Genomic DNA, 5,273 nt, shown 5'->3' with positions numbered 1-5,273 from the left:
GCATATCTCCTGAGCTCCGGCTTCCTTCCCATCACCTGGAGTCAAGGTTAACAAACAGGCGGCATCCAAAGAGAGTGCAGATGTGGACCAGCCTGGATAGAGGCTGAGTGCCGATTAGCCGATATAAAAATGTCTTCATGTCTGGTGTTGTCTCTTGACGTTCAAATGATTGTTTAGCTGAAGGAATGTTACTCATAAATGTAATCAAATTGATTCTACCCGGTACTCCAAGAATGCATTTGCCAGTGGGAAGCAGAGTGGTCATGTATATTCTGGAATCTTGATGTATAGCCTTGATTTTTTTTTTTCCTGAAAGATACAGGTTTGCAGAGAAATCAACACTTTTCAATCACATCAGTTTGTTAATGTGGATACCATTCCTGAAATCTCAGTGATTATAAAACTGAAGCAGATGAAATATCAATATTTGTAAGACATCTATAGAAGAAAAATGAAGGCAGGTGTGGTGGCACATGCCTGTAATTCGTGTATTTGGGAGGTTGAGACAGGAGAATTGTGGGTTCCAGCAAGCCTTGGCAACTTAGGGAGACGATGCTTCAAAATAAAAGATAAAATAGGACTGGGAGTTTAGCTTGGAAGTAGAATGCCCTGGGTTCAATCCCCAGTGCAATCAAGAAAAAAAAAAAAAAGAAAGAAAGAAATGCATGTATATAAGACAATAATATTATTTGCATAGATATTTCTTTTTTATTTTAAAAGTGCTTTTGCAATTTTTTTAAATTTTTCTTTTATATTTAAAAAACTGCATGTATTATTTGTTTAGATAGTTCTTTTTTTATTTTAAAAATGCTCATATTAGTAATGTTACATCTTTACATTAGGATTCTTACTCTTAATTCTTTTTGCATATTTAGTATTTACAGTAAGAGCTCTTAGGTTATCTAACCAGGCTATTTTGTATAACATGTAAAAGAATTAAATGTTACTATAAAATAAATCATTGGTCTTCAGCTCACCTATCTTTGATGGTTGGAATTCATTTTACTAGCAAGCACAAACCCACATACACACACACAGTCCTCTTATTCATACTTAAATATATTGCTTATGTGTTCACTAACTTAAAAATCAAGTAACTCTTTCATATTACAGGATTAATTTTAAAGAACTGAGTTTTAAAAAAGGTAACTTCCATAGTTATATAGCACAGGTTTTAGGAAAATTTTAAAAAAAAACTATTTTGGGGGCTGTGGCACTGGGGATTGAACCCAAGGGTGCTCTACCACGGAGTTATACACCCCAGCTTGCTCTCTCTCTCCCTCTCTTTCTCTCTTTTTTTGTTGCTGTATTGGGGATGGAACCCAGGGGCATTCTACCTCCGAGTGACACCCCCAGCCCATTTTTTAAATTCTTTATTTTGACACGGGGTCTCACCGAGTTGCAGAGGGCCTCACTAAGCAGCTGAGGTTGACCGCGAACCGCGATCCCCCATCCCAGCCTCCCAAATGCTGGGATTACAAGCGTGCGCCACCACGCCCGGGTCCTACCCCAGCTCTTTTAATTCTTTTGTTTTAAAATATGGCCTGGCTGCTGAGGCTGGCCTCAAACTTACAACGTTCCTGACTCAGCCTCCTAAGTAATGGGATTGGAGGCATGGACCACTATACCTGGCTCAAATAAATTTTCTTCTGTCTGAAAGTTTTAAATTTTTTCCCTCTATTCCTGAAGTCCTGCAGTATTGCCAGAATGATCGTAGGTATCAATAAGGAAATAAGTCCCACTATAATTAACAAAATTTTAGTTTCTAAATAATAGAACTTAAATGATACATTAAACAGTCGATTACTTAATATTTTATTCCAGGAATATAGATATATAGAGAGATATCGATAGATATAGACATACATTTTTTGGTACTGAAGACTGAACCCAGGGAGTTCAATCTCCAAGCTACACTCCAAGCCCTTTTTATTTATTATTTTGCAACAGGGTCTCACTAAGTTGCTAAGGCTAACCTCAAAACTGTGATTCTCCTCCCTCAGCCTCCCAAGTACTAGGATTTCAGGTAATGGCCATCATACTTGGCTGCAGGAAAAATAATTATAATTTATTCATAGGTCCTAAATATTTTGATCTATCTCTCTATCTTTTTCCTTTCTCTCTCTCTCTCTCTCTCTCTCTCTCTCTCTCTCTCTCTCTCTGTCGTGTGTGGTGTGTGTGTGTGTGTGTGTGCGTGTGTGTGTGTGCGCGTACACTAGGTGTACTGGTATTGAAACATTACTTTGGTATTAATTTCCAAATTATAAAATACAGTCAGAGCCTGGGCGCTGCGCAGGGGCTCAGGCAGGGAGGGCCTGCAGCTGTTACAGTGCTGAGTCCCCTCTCTCTCTTTGCCCTTCCTTCTAATGATTAACCTATAGTGAAAGCCTTAGAGACAATTAAGGCCTTTTAGCCCTAAAACTATAGAGAGGCAATCAGAGCCTCTGTTCACCTTCTCCCCTTGTGACCTGGCCTGGGTGTAGGAAAGGTGAACTCTGTGTGCTGCTTCCAAGCACCCCTAGGTGATGAGCAGCCAACACTGCCCAGTACAACAGAGGCAAAGGCCAGGTGGATTCTGGACCCCTGCGCTTAGTAAGTGCACTGCCAGAAAAAAAGATGCACCACCTGCCTACGAAATAAATTCCTAGCCCGTTACCTTGGTAATGCTGCTAAGAAGACACCAATACAAAATCTACTTGAAGATACCAATACAAAATCTACTTGAAGGCTGGGGTCCCGAAAAGGGGCCAGAGTTCCATTTTCGAGCTCTCCAGCGTGCGTGCCTTTTCCATCTTCGCTCTTCACTATTTTCTACTGATTTTGTAATAAAGACTTGTTAAAGCTGCACCAAGCTACCTATGAGTCTTAATTTTTCTATTCAACAAACTTTAGTTGAATAAGCAAAAGAGCCCTTGAACCATTTAAACCCTAACACAGGAACACAGGAACATTAAACACAGGAACATTCTACTTTTGAGCTACACCTTCAACACATTTTTTTTTTTTTTTGGCAGTACTGGGGATAGAACCCAGAGGTATTCTACCTACAAGCTACACCCCCAGCCCTATTTTTTCTTCTTTATTTTTGAAACAGGGTCTCACTAAGTCGCAAACCACGATCCTCCAGTCTCAGCCTCCCGAATGCTGGGATTACAAGTGTGCGTCACCACGCCGGCGTCAACACTTAAAAAAAAATAACAGGGTCTTGCTTAGTTGCTAGGGCCTCACTAAACTACTGGCCTCACTCCTGCGATTCTTCTGTCTCAGCCTCCAAAGTACTGTACTGGGATTATAGGAGTGTCCCACCATGCCTGGCTCACCAGAACCATTTTCAAACAGTCTTTTCTAAGTGTGTGCACTCATGAGCAAAGCCCACAGTCCCCACCCTTGCTAATCATTGCAGAATATCTTCCTTATGGGGTTATCCAAAACTCCCTTGGCCTTTGCTGATCCTAAGGCAAATCTCGGAGTGTCTTGAATACCCACAGGTTTAGAAAAAAGCCTGTCACATTGATTTGCACCTGGAACCTTGCTGTGACAGTCACGAGTCTCTGGCTTGCCAACACTCACCTGCCTTCCGGATTTGCAGTTCTACACACTACAGTCTTGATTTTTAAATTTTGGGTTAGTGTCCTTTTCACAGGAGTGTACACTCCTAGCCCTTTCATCTATCTGGCCTGGAAATTCGTGAATCAATTCATTCTGAAGACTTGAATCCCATCCTCCATTTCCCTATGGTACTCAATAAAATGCTCGTCTTCCCTTCCCGCTCTTATTGTGTTCATTCATTCACATCTGCTGGATCCGTTATCCAACTCTGTTATTTTTCTCTCCTTTTTGCTGGATCACTTCATCTACTCCCCATTCATTTGTTTACAAATTGTCCATTTTTGCAGAGCCAACAAAATTGCGCGTGCGTGTATGTGTGTGTGTGTGTGTGTGCTATACTTATATCTCCTTAATTCCTTTCATTATTTTGTTTATTAGAAGGGGTGTTATTTGTCTTCGAGCTCAAAGTCGAATCCTGTTCTTAAATAACATTATTTATTTTTTTCTCTGTTCTCCCCAAAATTTAAGATGTAAAATAATACTATTATGTGAGTTGATTGGCTTCATTAAAACTCTTAAGCTCCAGTTAGGTGATCAGTTTCAGGAAGTTTTTGTTATTTTATTCTTTGTTCTTGCATAAATGTGAAAGGTTGGCCCATGAATATTAACTGCAGTCTTTATGGTGTCCTGAAAGTTGAGATAGCATGTGGCTTCTCCAGGCCTTTTAGCCACCATCTTTAAGCTGTATGTTGCAGGAGATAAGAAAGAGCTATTGAGGGGGGGGGGGGTGTCTCCAAGATCTCTCTTTTTTTAGAAACCATTTTTGTTAAGAACACACTTTGTTTCTTGATGATCTTCAATCCAGATTCTGGGATGGACCCTGTTAGACAGTTGGTCCATTTCTTTCATCTATTTGCTAAAAAATAAATTTCAGCCACTGAAGTACCTTTGGTAGCAACAACATTGAAAATGTAGTCTCTTGTTAAATGAACTCAAAATCGGCTGGATGCCAAAATACAGTTCCTCTGGATTGGCACCTAAAGAAAATCAGTCTCTCTCCCCACTCCCCTCATCAGTCTTTTTAGCATTAAAGCTGTGATATTTTCCCAGAATCCTAGCAAGAAGGAACTCCATGTTTCCTTAAAACCTTCTGCTCCAGGTGTGGTGGCTCATGCGTAATATCAGTACTTGGGATACTGAGACAGGAGAATTGCAAATTTAAGGCCAGCCTCAGCAACTTAGTAAGACCTGCTTCAAAATAAAAAAATAGCCGGGCATGGTGGCGCACGCTTGTAATCCCCACGCTTGGGAGGCGGAGACAGGAGGATCGAAGCCAGCTGCGCTGGCTTAAGAGACCCTGTTAAAAAAAAAAATATATATATATATATACATACATATATATATATATATATATATATATATATATATGATAATAGGTCTGGGAGTGTAGCCCGGAGGTAGAAGGGCTTCCAGGAACCCCAGTACCACCAAAAAATAAATAAATAAATAATAAATAAATAAATAAGGCTGGGAATAGGTCTTAGGGGTAGTATGTCATGGGTTAAATACACACACACACACACACACACACACACACACACACACACCTTCTGTGGCTCAAGGGACCAGGATGAGCCACTACCACCCCAGAGACAGTTGAGAAGCTGCATAACCTTCCCCTGGGAATTCACCAGTCTCCAAGAACCAGTACCCAGATCCTTACC

Source organism: Muscardinus avellanarius (assembly GCF_963383645.1).
Source record: "Muscardinus avellanarius genome assembly, chromosome: 8".
Lineage (NCBI taxonomy): Eukaryota > Metazoa > Chordata > Mammalia > Rodentia > Gliridae > Muscardinus > Muscardinus avellanarius.
Note: the sequence above shows the minus strand (reverse complement) of the source record.